The sequence below is a fragment of the Salvelinus fontinalis genome, chromosome 23 (assembly GCF_029448725.1).
Source record: "Salvelinus fontinalis isolate EN_2023a chromosome 23, ASM2944872v1, whole genome shotgun sequence".
NCBI lineage: Eukaryota > Metazoa > Chordata > Actinopteri > Salmoniformes > Salmonidae > Salvelinus > Salvelinus fontinalis.
In genome coordinates, this window is record NC_074687.1 from 41,444,746 (window position 1) to 41,464,535 (window position 19,790).

A 19,790-nucleotide genomic window follows, 5' to 3' on the forward strand; every position below is an offset into this window, starting at 1 on the left:
AAGGAAATCAGTCAATTGAAATAAATGCATTAGGCCCTAATATATGGATTTCACATGACTGGGAATACAAATATGCATCTGTTGGTCACAGATACCTTAAAAAAAAAGGTTTGTGCGTGGATCAGGAAACCAGTCTGTACCTAGTGTGACCACCGTATGCCTCGGCAAACCACTCGCCCCCACGATGCCATACATTTGCTCTTCGGTTGTGAGACCGGTTGGACGTACTGCCAAATTCCCTAAGATGACGTTGGAGGCGGCTAATGGTAGAGATATTAACATTCAATTCCCTGGCAACAGCTCTGGTGGACATTCCTGCAGTCAGCATGTCAATTGCACGCTCCCTCAAAACTTGAGACATCTGTGACATTGTGTTGTGTGACAAAACTGCACATTGAGTGGCCTTTTGTCACCAGCACAAGGTGCACTTGTGTAATGATCATGCTGTTTAATCAGCTTTTTGATATACCACAACTGTCAGGTGGATGGATCATTTTGGCAAAGGAGAAATGCTCAGTAACAGGGACGCACAACATTTGAGAGAAATAACCTTTTGTGCATTTGGAACATTTCTGGAAACTTTTATTTCAGCTCATGAAACATAGAACCAACACTTCACATGTTGCGTTTATATTTTGTTAAGTGTACAAAGGACACAATGAAAGGAGAATGATTAGGCGAAACTGGATGATGTGTATACACACTGTCTAATCTTATCAACAGTAGAATCACACTTGTTGGGGCTTTTGGAAAACGTGACACACGTGATGGCTGGGAAGACATAAGTGATAGATAACGGGTCCATGGTGTACAGAGACAATGCTACTCTTTGGCAATAGCAGCAGGAAGCTCAGAGTCACTGACAGAACTGTGACAAGGCTAGTAACAACCCTGTAACCTTCCTCAATACACTGTACGTCCCAAATGGCACCCTACTCCCTATGTAGTGCACTACCTTTGACCAGGGCCCATAGGGCACTGGTCAAAAGAAGGGCACTATATAGGGAATAAGGTGCCATTTGGGGGACACACCGATACCAGCTCAGTTGGTACAGCATTGCGGCACTCAGTTGATAGAGCATGGAGCTCGCAATGCCAGGGTTGTGGGTTTGATTCTAGATAAGAGCGTCTGCGAAATGACTTAACTGTAAATCGCTTAACCACACAATGATGCTGGGGTGCTGTTGTCAGTTTTGTTTAGCTATAGGCCTAACCAATGCCCCATAACAGTTCCATTTGTCAAATGTGACTGTAGTTGAGACATGTCATATCAAACTATAATAATTAAGTTATTACTAGGTTTGCAAAATTCCAGTAACTTTCCAAAATTGGACGATACAGGATTTCTTGCTTATTCCCTCCTGATTTCCAGAATCTTCCAACTGGGATTTCTGGAAAAACTGCGAATGTACCGGAATTTGCAACCCTAGTTATGACATATTACACCATAGAACATCAGTTGAACAGTTCAAAAGCGTCCTTCTCTAGCTACATTACATGAGCTCCTGCTGCAACACTAGCCAGCTCCATTTGTCCCTTTGTAGTCAATATCGCTGACTTAAGACATCTGCTCCTATTCAAGGCCGTCTTTAGATTCTGGGTGCCATCAAAGTAGCCGACTGCCAGAGCACAGCTAGTGAGAGAGGATTACTACTACAGTGTTATTAACTGGATGTACAGTTCAAATCACCTGCATTTCATTACTTACGGCACTGCTCATGTCCAACTGATTATGGATCAAGCTCATGAACACATTTTTGGTGCAACTTCCGACACGCGTTTACAGTGAACACTGAGGCTGTACCCTTATAGTTTTAGACAGTAGCCAAGCGACTATTTGATCATAATGTAGGCCTACCAACAAAACCAGTGGAGCAAATCCCATAACATTTTCACATGGAAATAGCTTTTGATTTCTATGATACAGCCTACAGTAGCCTATATGTGGGGTTCAATACAGGTCTACATTGCATTTACATTTTTTAAAACGTTTTTACATTATGAAGGGCTTGACATAAATGTATATTTTTTTTACTTGGTCTGCAACACCATGGGCCAAATAGTTGACTGTAAATGTCATTGTGTTGTATGAGGCAAGAAACCACTTTACAAAATACAATTTACTATTATTGCCATACAGAGAATTAGACAATATATGCTACCCTTCTGCCTATTGGCATATCTGCATATTCACGCCTCTTTAAGACATCCTGTAAGCTTTTTACCTGACTGGCTTTTCAAATACACCTTGAAATGTAGCCTACACGGTTGTGTGCTTTTGTAGGAAGCAGTAACTCCCCATTGCTGACCTATACTTATCTATAACTGGGCTAATAACTCGCTAAATAAAAGAAAATCAACACGTGGACATGTTCGGCTCTGCACTCTGATCTGAACAGATCTGAAAAGCGCATTCACTTGCGGGTGATTGAAAGACTGCTCATGGGCTACCCTGCCAATGAAATTCTACTCCCGTTGCGCTCTGGCTCTGCCTACAACAAAATCACAGACTCAGTCTTGCAAAGTTATATTTATTTTGGTTTGTTCAATTGAAAAAGGGGTTGAAATCATGTTCATTCGAGCACAGAAAAAAACGTTGATCTATATAGTGCCAACTAATGAGGCGAACACAGTGAAGTCCAATATCTTGCGTCTATGCGCCGCATGGCATTTCTTCTACGAGGCAGTCCTGGAGGACGTAAGCAGTTTTGCGGGAACATTCCCCTAACCCAAAGGCTAAATAAAGTACACTACATTATTTTTCTGTTCATCTACTGCAGTGTTTTTAGTTTCATTTGGAACTCAAAAAGGCACCTCAGGTTTAAAATTGCTATAGTTCGGTCTCTTTTTACGACAGAGTTGTGGATGGTTGTGGTTTACTGATTTATTTGGTGTAAACTACGACCTGTGAGTTCGGGTTAATAAACCGCTCAATTTGAAAACTGGATCCTCTGTTGTTGACATTATTTTCTTTGTGATCTAGAGGTCATTACATTGGTGTCAGAAGTAAAAACAAAAATTAAGCTAGCTAGCTGACTACAGTGGCTTGATACATGGATTAGCACGGTGGCTAGATACGAGGATTAGCCTAGTAGAGACTGAAAATGCTTTATGGTAGTCCAAGAGTGAAGGAAGAGTCAGCGGAGTAATACGGTGATGTAAGTGCATGTGCATGATTTGGTTTGGTTTATTCGGATCACCATTAACTATTTTCAATTGAGCAACTATTCTTCCTGGGGTCCGCAAAAAACACGACAAGTAACGTAAACTCACCCCATTCCGTACAAATGTGCACAACCGCAACATTCAAATGAGGCTACAAAGAAAACTAAATGGGACTGTAGCGGACTGTGTTGACTTCAAAATCGGGGGTGTGAACTAGGTTTCTATTCATGCGTTGATCGACATGGTAATGGCTCTATAGTATTGGTGAAAAGTTGAAAAAACGGACCCTGTCGTAAAATACAGCAGCATAAAGCAACTATTTCTTCTGCGATCAAAGCCGTTCCCGGTGGCCTAGCTACACTTATGAAAAGTCATCTTAATTTTGGGAATGATCACAAAGTTTATCCAGAACTCAGATTGGAAGGCGTGGGCTTACTTGAGAGATCTTGTTGTAATAAATATATAAGACAAATTCTTCATTCACAAAGGAACGTTTTTCTGGAACATGCTTATTCCTGACATTGTCTGGAAAAATGCATGGTTAAGGCCTTACAAATAATGTATACCAAACAAAGTTAAGGAAGTGCACTTCAAAATTTTACATAAGAAATATCCATGTAATTCTAAGATTCCCACATTTTTGGCTATTGATAATATCTGCGTTTTCTGTAAAAAAGTAGGTGAGAATCTGTCTCACTTGTTCTTTGAATGTAAATTTGTGTCAGAATTTTGGGAAAACCTTGCAAAGTACTTATTTACCATTATGAACACTGCCTATATTTTTAACATAAAATATGTTAATATTGCAATAACAAAACCACTGAAATTGTTAATTTTTTTATTCTTGTTACCAAATACTTTATACACAAATAAAAATTCTATACCAAAATTACATTTTTTTTGATTGAATTTAATGATCTTATTAAAACATTAACCCTAGTGAATAACAAGAATAACATCTTCATGAATCTTTATAAAGATATTTTTAGAGTGAATATAATTGCACTTAATTGTTTATTTTTTGTATTATTTTATGAATATATTTTTTTGTATGTTTGAGTATTGTTAATACCTGTGTTTGGTTTGCTAGACATGTTTGATGTAGCATTGTAAGTTGATTTTTGTATTATGAATAAATGATGTTTATTTTTATTTTTTATAAATAAAATAAAGCAACTATTTCCGTCTTACAATCTCTCTCCACCAGGTGTAGAACTTCTCTCATCGTTTAAAAACAAGAAATGGACAGTGACGGGGGTAAGGGGGGGATACCTAGTCATTTTTTGCGTCATCATTGCATGCGATCATCATTCTCAAAGCCGCTGTTTACTTTAAGATCACTTTAGCACCGCCCTAAAAACACGATTCAAACTCTTTATAGTGTTTTATTTACATTTTAGAGGCGATAAGGTGATAAGTTGGACAGATTGAGTGAAAAAAAAGCAATTTTCCCACACAACATCTCTCCTTCTCACTTTCACGCATTAGTTTCGCTTCCCCACCCGCCATTTTTAGAAAGACCTGACGGGGCTCTTCGCCTGCTGGAATTATGCAGAAACGGGCAGCGTTTAGGTAATGTAATTGATAATGTTGGAAAGGGGAGAAATTGTGCGTTACAATGGTATTGACATTACAGTTGATCTGAAAGTATTACGTTTTTGGGGCGCTAAAATAAGGGCAATTGTACAGACCAAGGCGATGTACGAGTTTACGTTAACAAAACACTGATAGACAAGGACACATTTTAAATACAACAATATACAAACAATACAACTAAAAAATATATATATAATAAACAATACAACAATAAAAAAATGTTAGTGTGCGCCATTCCATAAAAAACTTTTTTAAAGGTCATTTTGCTGTTTGCTTGAGTAATTGGAGATGAAAGGGAATTACATGAGACCATGGCTCTGTATAATACTGTGTTACCGTGAATTTGTTTTGGACTTGGGGACTGTGAAGAGACCCCTGGTGGCATGTCTTATGGGTTATGTATGGGTGTCTGAGCTGAATTATTTGACTATGCAAGCAATCTGACATTTTCAGTACAGTAACACTTCTCATAGACTAGAAGAGAAGCAGTTAATCTCTTGTCAACCCTCAACCAGGAAAGACTGGCATTCATGTAGTTGATGTTAGCTCTGTATGTGCAGAAAAGGGAAAGGTGTGCCGCTTTGCTTTGAGCCAGCTGCAGCTTTGCTAGGTCTTTCTTTGCTGCACTTGACCATATTACCAGACAGGACCAGAGACTGAACAACTAGTACAGTTGATTTGTGTGTCAAAAACACATAACATGTTTTTATAAACAGACATACCCCTCCCCATTTTCACAACATCTTTGTCAATATGACACAACCATGATAATTGACCATCCAATGTTATACCTAGGACTTCAACTTCAAATGGCCACACCCTTTATACACAACTCCAGTTGAGGTTTAGGTCAAGAGAATGTTTTGAACCAAATACAATGCTTTTGTTTTAGATTTATTTAAGACCAGTTTATTATTAATTAAATCACCCATTCTGATGAGTAACTCCTTATTTAGAATTTCAGTGAGCTCACAGGCTTTGGGTGTTGACTTGTAGAGTGTGTGAGGATCTGCATACATAGTCATTCTAGCTTTGTGTAAGACCAGTGGCAAATTATTTGTAAAAATAGAGAAGAGTAACAGCCCAAGGCAACTGCCCTGAGGGACACCGCACTGTACACATGATGTTAGAGAAGCTTCAATTAAAGAACACTCTCTGGGTTCTATAGGATAAATAACTCTCCAACCATGTGATGGCAGGTGATGTACAGCCATATCAACTGAGTGTTTTCAATAACAATTTATGATCAATAACAGGCTGCACTGAAATCCTCACAATACAGATCCAACTATCATCTTACAATCATCTGTCACATGAGTCAGCGCAGTACAAGTTGAGTGCCCTTCTGTATATGCATGCTGAAAGTCAGTAGTTAATGCTATTTTTCAGAGAACAAGTTGTATTTAGTCAAACACAATTATCTCTATCAGTTTAAAAGGCTGATTGGGCTGCTGTTAGAGCCAGCAAAGGCTGCTTTACTATTACTATAGCTTCCTTTCACATCTCTTTTCACACCTGTGGATGCACACACTCCTTTAGCCGTCATACCGCTCAGGAAGGAGACGCGTTCTGTCTCCTAGAGATGAACGTACTTCGGTTTGAAAAGTGCAAATCAATCCCAGAACAACAGCAAAGGACCTTGTGAAGATGCTGGAGGAAACAGGTACAAAAGTACCTAAATCCACAGTAAAACGAGTCCTATATCGACATAACCTGAAAGGCAGCTCCACAAGGAAGAAGCCACTGCTCCAAAACCTCCATAAAAAAGCCAGACTACGGTTTGCAACTGCACATGGGGACAAAGATCGTACTTTTTGGAGAAATGTCCTCTGGTCTGATAAAACAAAAATAGAACTGTTTGGCCATAATGACCATGATTATGTTTGGAGGAAAAAGGGGGAGGCTTGCAAGCCGAAGAACACCATCCCAACCGTGAAGCACGGGGGTGGCAGCATCATGTTGTGGGGGTGCTTTGCTGCAGGATGGACTGGTGCACTTCACAAAATAGATGGCATCACGAGGATGGAAAATTATGTGGATATATTGAAGCAACATCAAGACATCAGTCAGGAAGTGAAAGCTTGGTCACAAATGTGTCTTCCAAATGGACAATGACCCCAAGCATACATCCAAAATTGTGGAAAAATGGCTTACGGACAACAAAGTCAAGGTATTAGTGGCCATCACAAAGCCCTGACCTCAAGCCTATAGAACATGTGTGGGCAGAACTGAAAAAGCGTGTGCGAGCAAGGAGGCCTACAAACCTGACTCAGTTACACCAGCTCTGTCAGGAGGAATGGGCCAAAATTTATCCAACTTATTTTGGGAAGCTTGTGGAAGGTAACCCAAAACGTCTGGCCCAAGTTAAACAATTTAAAGGCAATGTTACTAAATACGAATTGAGTGTATGTAAACTTCTGACCCACTGAGAATGTGATGAAAGAAATAAAATCTGAAATAATCATTCTCTCTACTATTATTCTGACATTTCACATTCTTAAAATAAAGTGGTGATCCTTACTGACCTAAAACAGGGAATCTTTACTTGGATTAAATGTCAGGAATTGTGAAAAACTGAGTTTAAATGTATTTGGCTAAGGTGTACGTAAACGTCCGTCTTCAACTGTATGTATGTATGTACACTGCTCAAAAAAATAAAGGGAACACTTAAACAACACAATGTAACTCCAAGTCAATCACACTTCTGTGAAATCAAACTGTCCACTTAGGAAGCAGCACTGATTGACAATAAATTTCACATGCTGTTGTGCAAATGGAATAGACAAAAGGTGGAAATTATAGGCAATTAGCAAGACACCCCCAAAACAGGAGTGATTCTGCAGGTGGTGACCACAGACCACTTCTCAGTTCCTATGCTTCCTGGCTGATGTTTTGGTCACTTTTGAATGCTGGCGGTGCTCTCACTCTAGTGGTAGCATGAGACGGAGTCTACAACCCACACAAGTGGCTCAGGTAGTGCAGCTCATCCAGGATGGCACATCAATGAGAGCTGTGGCAAGAAGGTTTGCTGTGTCTGTCAGCGTAGTGTCCAGAGCATGGAGGCGCTACCAGTAGACAGGCAAGTTCATCAGGAGACGTGGATGAGGCCGTAGGAGGGCAACAACCCAGCAGCAGGACCGCTACCTCCGCCTTTGTGCAAGGAGGAGCACTGCCAGAGCCCTGCAAAATGACCTCCCGCAGGCCACAAATGTGACAAAGTGAAATACGGGACCGTTCCGTATTTATCGAACGGGTGGCAACCCTAAGTCTAAATATTGCTGTTACATTCCACAACACATCAATTTTATGTCATAATTATGTACAATTCTGGCAAATTAGTTCGCAACGAGCCAGGCGGACCAAACTGTTGCATATACCCTGACTCTGCGTGCAATGAACGAAAGAGAAGTGACAATTTCCCTAGTTAATATTGCCTGCTAACATTAATTTATTTTAACTAAATATGCAGGTTTAAAAATATATACTTTGTGTATTGATTTTAAAAGAAAGCTATTGATGTTTATGGTTAGGTACATTCGTGCAACGATTGTGCTTTTTTCACGAATGTGCTTTTGTTAAAACATCACCCATTTTTTGCGAAGTAGGCTGTGATTCGATAATAAATTAACAGGCAATGCAGGACAAAAATAAATAAATTATATGCAACGCAGGACAAGCTAGTTAACCTAGTAATATCATCAACCATGTGTAGTTAACTAGTGATTATGTTAAGATTGTTTTTTTACAAGATAAGTTTAATGCTAGCTAGCAACTTACCTTGGCTCCTTGCTGCACTCGCGTAACAGGTGGTCACAGCCTGCCATGCAGTTTCCTCGTGGAACGCAATGTAATCGGTCATAGTCGGCATCCAAAAATGTTGTGAGAACTTGAAAAAAAAAAAAAAAATCGGCCCTAGTTAACCGGCCAAGCCGATTAATCGGTCAACCTCTACTTTGAATCATACCATTTTTCAATTCAGAGGGCTCTAACAGTTCTCGCCACTAATTTCTTAACATGCTTGTCAAAAATGGCATGATTCATTTTTTAAAAAGACCTGACGGGGCTCTTTGCCTTCCAGTACTGCATCTGGATTCACTGCCTCATACACATCAGACCAACATACATTTTTCTGATCTTCAACAAAAGAGTCCTGAGAAAACATTTTGTTTTCAGGCTCCCAAGTGGCACAGCGGTCTAAGGCACTGCATCTCAGTGCAAGAAGTGTCATTACAGTCCCTGGTTTGTCCGCATCCGGCCGTGATTGGGAGTCGCATTGGCCGGCGCACAATTGGCCCAGATTCATCCGGGTTTGGCCGTCATTGAAAATAAGAATTTGTTCTTAACTGACTTGCCTAGTTAAAGGTTAAGAAATATATTTCTTATAAATTACTTCAGGCCCAATCTTTGGCTTTCCTTGTTATTGCCATAATGTTATGGTCACTACAGCCAATGGGAACTGATATTGCTTTGGAGCAAAGCTCTGCAGCATTAGTAAAGATATGATCAATACAAGTGGTTGTCACAGATCAAACACTATTGGTATGCCCTCTAGTTGACTGAGTGATAACCTGGGTCATATTACAGGCATTAGTCACAGTTAGAAGCTTCCTCTTGAGAGGACAGCTAGTTGCTAGAAAATAGACCTCTCTGTTTTCATCACACACACTATCAAGCATTTCACAAACATTATCTATACTGAACAAAAATAAACACAACATGTAAATTGTTATTCCCATGTTTCATGAGCTGAAATAAAAGATCCCAGAAATGTTTCATACATACAACTTATTTCTCAAAAATGTTGTGTACAAATTTGTTTACAACCCTGTTAGTGAGCATTTCTCCTTTGTCAAGATAATCCATCCACCTGACAGGCATAGAATATCAAGAAGCTGATTAAACAGCATGATCATTACACAGGTGCACCTTGTGCTGGGGACAATAAAAGGCCACTAAAATGTGCAGTCTTGTCACACAACACAACGCCACAGATGTCTCAAGTTCTGAGGCAGTGTGCAATTGGCATGCTGACTGCAGGAATGTCCAACAGAATTTTTGCCACATAATTGAGTGTTAATTTCGCTACGATAAGCTGCCTCCAACGTTGTTTTAGAGAATTTGGCAGTTCATCCAACCGGCCTGACAAACGCAGGCCAAATATAACCACGCCAACCTAGGACCTCCACATCCGGCTTCTTCACCTGCGGGATTGTCTGAGGAGGGGGCGGGGGAGTGCTGAGGAGTATTTCTGTCTGTAATAAAGCCCTTTTGTGGGGTAAAACTCATTCCGATTGGCTGGGCCTCTGCCTAGTCATGTGAAATCCATAGATTATGGCCTAATGAATTTATTTAAATTGACTGATTTCCTTCTATGAACTGTAACTCGGTAAGATCTTTGAAATAGTTGCACGTTGCGTTTATATTTTTGTTCAGTTTAGATCACAGATGTCAAACTCATTCCACGGAGGGCCGAGTGTCTGCGGGTTTTCGCTCCTCCCTTGTACTTGATTGATGAATTAACATCACTAATTAGTTAGGAACTCCCCACACCTGGTTGTCTAGGGCTTTATTGAAAGGAAAAACCAAAAACCTGCAGACACTAGGCCCTCCGTGGAATGAGTTTGACACCCCTGGTTTAGATACTGACTGTTAGCATTTGGTGGCCTATAGCAACACCCTAAAATAATAGGCTTTAGATGAGCCAGGTGAACCTGTAACCATAACACCCCTCAATAACACTTGCCATGAGATCATCTCTTAACATTACAGGGATATGGCACTGAATATATACAGCAACACCTCCCCTATAGGCATTCCTGTCTCTTCTGTAGATGTTATATCCTTGTATTGCTACTGCTGTAACAAAGGAATTATCTAAGTGAATCTCAGAAATGGCTAATATATTAAATGCTATCTGATGTTAGCAAGTTAATGATTTCATGAACCTTATTTCTAAGGCTACAAATATTAATATGGGCAATTGTAACCCTTTTCTGGGTAGCTTACCATAGATAGAAATAATATGGGAAAAAACAAACAAAGCAAGAGAACAAAAAAAAATACATTTAGCAGTCCATCAACCAGTTGGTGTATGTAAGTGTGTGTGCGCTGCAGGGTTGACACTACGAACACACATGGACATCAAAGGATCTGGCTGAGGTGGTCGTGACGGCATCAGGGCACAAAGCCTGCTTGCACAAACCATGCTCTGTCCTGTTCGTTGTTGCTTCGCCCGGAGGAGAGACGTGATTATAGGGCTTAGTTAGAACACTGAGGGCTACTGCGCTCCAAACGGAGTAATAGATGCAGGCAGCCTGGGGAGCCTCTACGGGTGGTAGCTAATGACTTTGAGAGCCTCACTTGCGGGCATACGCTCACATGCCCCCCCCCTCCTCCATGCAGAGGAAGCTGGCACACGACCAGTTCATACAGGCGCTCTCTCCTACGGAGCTGCACACACAGACCCAGCTGGCTCATCCAGAGTCATTACAGAAAGCCTTGGAGATGGCTTTGGAGAGGGAGATTGTGTGGACTCGGTCTTCAATGGGGGCGTTTGGAGATACACCCACTTTGCGGGCTGTGGTGCAGAGTAGCCCAGAGCTGGGAAAGCCTGCATGAGTGACTGAAATGACTGAACTAATTTGTGCTGTATTGCGACAGACAGCACACACCCTGGCCCCATGGTCTGCTGGGGGAGTGGCCAGCCAGGCCATTTGTGCAGGAATTGCCCAAAGTTCCCCAGAGCAACGGCTCGGGGTCCGCATAGACGGGGCGGACCCCTGTCTCTCTTTCCCAACCCCCACCATCGCCAGGGGGAGCCCAACAGCACAGACGGGGGAGCGAGGCTCCAACTGCAAGCGGATGGTGGGCCGGACCTGTGTTGGGGACTTTTGTGACATCCCAGTCACTGTGGAGGGAGTGCTCTGCTCTGCCCTGGTGGACACTGGATCCACAGTAACCATGGTGAGGCTGGGAATTGTAACAGGTTGGGCTCAGTTTGAGGCCACAACTGTGCAGCCCTGCACAGTTACAGGTGAGCTGGCACCCATGAAAAGGAAGGGGATAATTACTTTGACAGTAGGGGTCAGGACAGTGCATCATCCTGTGTGGGATGGAAGGGAAGGAAGCTAGATCTAGACAGGTGCACACTGAGCTTCCAGGGAGTGCCTGCAGTCACCAACACAGGCGGCAGGTAGCCTAGTGTTTAGAGCTTTGTACTAACTGAAAGGTTGCAAGATCGAATCCCCGAGCTGACAAGGTAAAAATCTGTCGTTCTGCCCCTGAACAAGGCAGTTAACCTAGGGCGTCATTGAAAATAAGATTTTGCGCTTAACTGACTTGCCTAGTTAAATAAAGGTGAAATAAAATATAAACGTCACATTCATGCAGTCCAACGGCCCCCTTACTCAGGCAGTCAAGGAGACCCATGGCTGCCCTCACCCCACATCAGTGTGTGACTTTCCCCCAGCCCCCCGGTCACCTGCACATCATAGCTATGCCCCCGCCCTTACGGCTGTGTGTGACATTCCTCCAGCTCCAGTTGCTGTTTGAGTTCAAACTAAGCTTTTCTCTGAGTGAGTAGGTGTCAGACTCACCCGGTGCAGCATGAGATCGACAAAGGCGATGCTCTGGCCATAAAGATGCATCCCCGCCGTATCCCACTGGCACGCCAGGAGGCTGCAGACATGGCGGTGTTGGAGATGCAGTGGGCTGACTTAACTGAGCCCTCAGACAGAGCTTCCTGGGCCTGACCTCATACTACAGGAGATTTGTACGGGGCTTGTCCAGCGTCGACGCTTACCTAAACCAGTGGTTCCTAACCCATTTAATTTACTGTACCAGCAACTGAATTTTGACTGCCCGGAGTACCCAGGAAGCACCCCTTCATATGCATTTTACCAGTAGTCCTATGGTCTCATGAGTCTTCTCAAGTACTCCCTGTGGATAGGCCAAGTACCCCCATGGGTCCTATTGCCCCAGGTTGGGAACAACTGACCTAAACCACCTGCTGCCGAAGGATCAGGGGTTCACATGGACAGGCCACGTGATCCATGTGAGAATAGCAGTTAAGAGCGTTGGCCCAGTAACCGAAAGGCCTCTGGTTCGAGTCCCCGAACCGACTGTCAATGTGTCCTTGAGTAAAAACACTAATTCCGCCTGTAAGCCGCTCTGGATAAGAGCATCTGCTAAATGAATAAAATGTAAATGTGTTTATAATCTATAGCGGTCATTACAATACATCTTCAAAGATGTATGCTATTGTACATCCTATAACTTGCATGATATTGTACAACAGTGATTCCATTCATAATGTAATGTAACGTAAAATATCACCCTGAATGAAGCGTCACATATGTATGTACAGAACAATACGAATTGCCCTGCGACCACTTTGAATTAAAATACACTACATGATTATCTATTTATCTACTGCAGTGTTTACGTGCAATTTAGAACTCAAAGGCAATAAATGAAAGGCTCTCAAAAAAACATTAGCTTAAAAATATTGTGGTAAAGTATTAGGCTACTAATAATTCAGTAGAATAATGTAAATAGTAATTTCATACATTTAAATATAAATAAATAAATAAATGTTTAAAAAGCGCTGAGAAATGGAAACGCATGCAATAATAAGAGAAACCTAAAGACATAAACGAACTAGGCTATAATACAAGTTGTCATAATTAGTTCCTTTATTATAAACACAAGCCTATGCAACACAGGTAGCCTAGGCTGTGACAAACATTTTCAATATTTCAGTTGGATTTACCTTAGCAGCACGTTGCAGAGTGCTACAAAGTAGTGTCCCCCCAATATGAAGCGCTGCTCCTTTGCTCAAACGTTTCACTCTGAAGAGAGAACCTTTTCCTAAAAGAATTCAGCGAGAAAATGAATCGCGCTTTCAAAGACAGGTAAGTCACTCACCCGTCGGACTGACCGTGGAGACTACTTTATTCAGATCTTGCGGTTTTCGTTTGCCAGTATCAAACTTTTTGGCGTCAGTTCTAAAATACGTTGAGAGACGTTTCATTGGTCGTGTGAGATGGGAAAGGGGAAGGTCTGGAAATGTGCAAATCTCTCCCCAAAATGTACTGTCTGGTCTGGGTCACAGCACTTGTAAACTGTAAATTATGTATGAACTACATGATGTATATTGCTCTCAGCTCAAGGGTGTTTTGAATCAATGGCCATCAACTTCTTACACGTATTTGATGATTAGTACAATATTTTCAGCTGGTACATTCAAATAGATAACTTAAATACGCTTTTCAGTGCTTAGTTCACATAGCCAGCAATCAGAAAGCTATTATTCTGAAATGTAACCGTCTTTTAATCCTTTATAGATAGGTATTGATAACCTTGATTGCCCATTTTATCAGGCTTACTTGGATCATTACCTGAACAGGTTGTGATTACTCAAAACAAAACGGACAGGCAGGCTAGTGTTGATTCTCTGCATTTCTCACTGTACTCAAACCACAAGAAGTTCAGACACCATAGTTGACTACTATCACCAAGAACCACAAGCTTTAACTCCCGATTTTGAAAGCCCAATTTAAAGTAGTTTTGTGCGATTGGGGAAAAAGTACCCAAGTTAAAGTGAAAGTCAACCAGTAAAATACTACGTGAGTAAAAGTCTAAAAGTATTTTCTTTTAAATATACTTTGGATTTTATAATTTTTTAATTTACTGATAGCCAGGGGCACACTCCAACACTCAAGACATCAATTACAAACGAAGTATGTCTTAGGTCTCTCTTTATGTAGTGTTGTGTTGTCTCTCTTGTCATGATGTGTGTTTTGTCTTAGATATATATATTTTTTAATCCCAGCCCTCTTCCCCCAGGAGGCCTTTTGTCTTTTGGTAGGCCACCATTGTAAATAAGAATGTGTTCATAACTGACTTGCCTAGTTAAATAATGGTTAAATAAAATAAAAAATGTGTTTAGTGAGTCCGCCAGATCAGAGGCAATATGGGATGACCCGGGATGTTCTCTTGATAAGTGTGAATTAGACAATGTTCCTGTCCTGCTAAGCATTCAAAATGTAACAAGTACTTTTGGGTGTCAAGGAAAATGTATGGAGTAAAAAGTACATTATTTTCTTTAGGAATGTAGTGAAGTAAAGTTGTCAAAAATATAAATAATAAAGTAATGTACAGACACCCCAAAAACCTACTTAAGTAGTACTTTCAAGTATTTTTACTTAAGTACTTTACACCACTGACGAAATATTACTGTGAAAAATAAATGTTTTAGGAGCTGAGCAGTGGTAAGAGTTGAGGCAGACATTTGTAACATGTGGAATGGTCATTTAGTCAGTATGGGTTTTAAGTTAGAGGCTGAATGGACACCAGCCACGTCTCCTGGCTGTTACAGCACCCGGTAAAATGCATTTCATGACTTGCAGCTGATTTCACAACCTGTCAACTGTCAGTGATGGCAGTGCTATATAGGAAACACAGAAACCGAAAAGAAGTCAGCGGACTGGATGTTGGAAAAACGGTCCATATGCCAGAAACAAACTACCAAGCGCTTGAGAGAAAGTGTCAATGGAACGTGTGATTCGATTACGATAACGATGAGATATGTTTCTCAGGTTTATGCAAAGGAAGACTTGAGATATTTAGCATGGTATTCTGTCAACAACTTGATCAAATAACACACACTGGAAGTCAAACTGCATACTTACCAAACCTCATTTAACTTTTTGAACAGATCATAACTAATTTTCCAATTGTGCATTGAGAGGTCAGCATCAGTGTTACATCATTGCTCTCTAGTGGATATTGTACTATGTCGTACTACTGCACTTCAGTTTATCAGTCCATCAGCAGATCAGTGTATTATCTGTAACTCAGTGTCCTTTCCTATCCTTTAATGAACTGTGTTGGTTAAGCAAAGGAGCAATAGGATTTGTACCTCTCTGGGCGGGCTAAGCAGTTCTCCTGAGTACTTATTGTTTCTCAGGTATTACAAAATGATAAACGTCTTAATAGGTTAACTATAACACACTTCACAAAACAATGATATACACTATTATATTAAAGGTATTCAGCTTCTATTAGGCAATCTCATATTACATGTAAAAATGTTGACACCCACCCCTACGCGTTCCAGAAAGAGGCAGGTCTTACAGTAGGCTACTTGGGAATCATGGGAATCAGATCAAGAGTAGCTAGCCCACCGGAAAGGTAAAAGTAAACATTCTCTGGGAGTGCTGCCTCAAACGAAACTCCAGACAAAACAGTCCTAGACTGTCTGAAACACAGAGGTATAGGAAGCCCCCCCTCCGTCTTCCCTCCACACACAGTATCAACCCTGCTCTAGGGAAGGCCATTTAAAATGGTTTTCAACACTGAGCGTTCGCAAAAAATAACCCCCCCCCCCATTCACATTAGTTGTGTATCTTAAGTCATGTAGTGAAAAACATTGCTATGCTTTATTGGAGTGTTCTGGTGTTTTTCACACTCCACACTTCTCTTACTTCTCCACCTTCCGAGTGTATTCCACTTGCTTATTAACACCGACTACACCATTTGGATGGAAGGATGGAAAATGTCATTAGGATAAAATACTATAAATGCAAATTTTATGGAATGCACTTGACCTTACCATGACACGTGTATAACTCTGGTCCAGGGCGTCAGTACGGCCGCTAACGCTGTCAAGGGGCTCAGAGTTAGCAGCCGCGCTAACACCCTGGACCAGAGATAGCTACTGTATAACCTTGTTGACCTTGACATTTAGAGAAGTCAATATGAGAGGGAGATGACCTCAGGCGCCCCTGATCTGCATATCTCCCGTAGTTAATGCAGTAATTATTTTCTTCCTGTCAGTTTGTGGCTGTATCTTTGTAATTGGCCAACCCACTCCACTGATTAAAGCAGTCAACCCGCTGTGTGGTTTCTAGGAATGTTTTATGGCCTGGTTTTGGCAACGCACTTTTCCAATTGGAGAGTGGTACTGCCATGTGGCAAGACATTCCGTCGTTTGAGGTGAGGTTTTTGGTTTGTAAACTGAAATGCGTAAGTTATTGAGACTTATATGTGTTTGGATATTTTTTTTTTGTTATTGCCATTGCCAAAGTCCAATTTGTTTAAGTTTGTGGACAGTGAGGCTGTTTCAAATGTTACAAAATCCATAACAATTGTTAATCCATACAGTATTACAATATAACCCAGGCCTTCTGGTGCATAGCACCATCTACTGGCTAAAGTTAGAAAGTGTACAACTGAATTATCCCCAGCTGTCTCATATGAATAGTTCACCCAATACATGCAACAACTCTCCCATAATATCCCGTGGTCAGTTTGCCAATCTCTTTCGAAATATTCATTTCTCCTACAGATTATTTTCCCTGTGTATTACAGATATGCAAAATCTATTTTACAAAGGACAATAACTTTTAGGGTGCATGCAGTGCCTGCCTTAGCCACATTTCCCCATAACCAGGGTTCAGTAATATACTGTATAGAACTTGCAATGAAGAAGCTCAGTGCATATTAAGCACTCAATGTATTTATTAAGGTATTTTACTGTCTCTTGATTTTCATGGCTCTGTGATGTTTTTGATGTGCAGTACAGCTGCTCATCTCTTGAAACGTTTGGTCAAACAATTTAAATCATGAGGGTAATGTCCACATAGACATGATCATTCTCCTAAGACAAGTCATAGGCTACTTCCCGCTTTATACCTGATTTAGGCTTACGGTGTCCATATTAGGACTTCCTCCTGGTTGTGTCTACTGAGCCTAGGATACATACAGGTAGATTAGATGATATTGCAAATCATCCTCTGATTACTTGGTTCGTTCCAGCTCCTGCCGTTTCCATAGTCACCTGAGCACGGAATGTTCTGCAGTCTAAGTTGATCTGTGGGCCAGGCGGCCTGGGGCCATCAGACTATGGCCTGTTAACAGGTCACAGAGCACTGGTCCTCTGCCAGGATCCTCATGGTTTACCCACAAACACAGACCCACAGACAGAGACAATTGCACAGCATATGGTTAAAGCATCCAACAGCCACAGAATATTCCAATCACGAACACAACCAACAAAGGAATCTGTCTCAGAAATTACCATTTTGAACTCCACGAAGCATTTTGTTGCTGACGAGATGCACAAAGGAGGGTTTCAATTACCACAAGTTAATTGTGATTGGAGATATAGCTACAGGGCAAACACAATATCAAAGCAAATCAGACTGGACTTTTCTGAACTCAGATAATCATAAAAAGCCAATGTGGTGAAAAAAAAAGTGTGAATGCATTAGACAGCACACACGCACATTCAAAACTGAGCAAGCTTAAAATAGCCAGAGAGAAGTGTGTCTTTTGGTGGCAGGGCCCGACCTGGTTGGTTGAGGAAGGCTGTCACTTCCTGGCACCTGGTGGCCCAGCGGGTCCATCTGTGGGACGACACATTCCCAGTGTTAGGGGTGGTCTTATGGGGAGAACTACACACCTACACACACACGTACATACACACATATGTACACACACACACACACACACACACACACACACACACACACACACACACACACACACACACACACACACACACACACACACACACACACACACTGGCTGTAGGCCTACAAGTCTGCACCATTTGAAAATATTGCTGTTATCTCGTCACATTGAAAGCTTCTTTGGAACGTAATACGTATGTTCTTTGTGATGTCTAAGATCACATTTTTTTTAGCAGTCCATGTAAAGCAGAAAAGAGGATTACTAACCTAGAGTCTAAGTTAAAATAGATTTTTTTTTGATTTCCACTACAATGGGATCTGATTAGCATGGATGAATCATGTAGTTGGATCCAGATGCAATCTGCGATTGTTGATGAAGTCGGACACTTTCCCCCCACCATTGTTCCTGTGAGGAACAAAACAGGATACAGAGAAAATAAGGAATTTATAATGAATGCAAAATGATTCAAGAAAACGATTTCACTCTGAGCAGTGATGTGACTTGACACTGACACACTGCTTTGAATACATCTTCCTACCCTATCTATGGAGGTGTCATAAATGCCTTTCACTCACGCCTTCTCTTTTTTAAAAATTTATATATATATATATATATATATACAGTATATCAGAGAACTCGGTCAATCTGCAGTTGTGAGATGTTCCCATTCCCAACTGCAGGCAGGTGTAGAGAAACGGAAGGTTTCAAAGGACACACATGTATCTGGAGGCTGACAGTTGGGATCGCAGTTCAGTATGTAGCAGGTGTAACTCAGGGCATCTTTAAGGGTCTGGCAAGATATGGAATAAGAGGGTAAATAAACCAGGAAGTCCCATTGGAGTCAGAAGACCTCTTCCTCAAGGGACACATACTTTATTGGCCAAATGAGAGATACAGTATATAGTCTATGTATAGAAATGATCTACAATGAAATTACATAAAATTTGCATTTACAATGCATTAATATTTACCTTTCCAAGATAACTGCAACATGAATTTATTCCATTCAATTTATTCACCAAACTCCTATTGAAAGGATGTAGCTCAAGATATCCTCTGGCATATTCAAGCTTTTCCATTCATACCCAATCTCCAGCTTCCTAATGTTGCAGATAACTGTGAGGTACACTACCTGACCAAAAGTATGTGGACACATGCTCGTTACAAAATCATGTGCATTAATATGGAGTTGGTCCCCCCTTTGCAGCTATAACAGCCTCCACCCTTCTGGAAAGGCTTTCCACTAGATGTTGGAACATTGCTGCGGGGACATGCTTCCATTCAGCCACAAGAGCATTAGTGAGGTCCTGCACTGATGTTGGGCGATTTAGGTCTGGCTCGCAGTCAGCGTTCCAATTCATCCCAAAAGTGTTTGATGGGGTTGAGGTCAGGGCTCTGTGCAGGCCAATCAATTTCTTCCACACCGATCTCAACAAACCATTTCTGAATGGACCTCACTTTGTGCACGGGGGCATTGTCATGCTGAAACAGGAAAGGGCCTTCCCTAAACTGTTGCCACAAAGTTGGAAGCACAGAATCATCTAGAATGTAAT

General features: G+C 41.3%; 1 protein-coding gene across 2 annotated transcripts in view; it reads right to left on the reverse strand.

Moving 5' to 3' along the window:
• Positions 1 to 13,823, reverse strand: part of LOC129821341 (myosin light chain kinase, smooth muscle-like) — an 88,753-nt gene extending 74,930 nt beyond the window's left edge. Inside the window, exon 1 of one of the 2 annotated variants that reach the window (XM_055878928.1) lies at positions 13,532 to 13,823. The gene's annotated coding sequence lies outside the window, so the exon portion shown is untranslated. The remainder of the gene's footprint in view (positions 1 to 13,531) is intronic. The other variant, XM_055878927.1, reaches the window with a different exon arrangement.
• Positions 13,824 to 19,790: the final 5,967 nt, after the last annotated feature.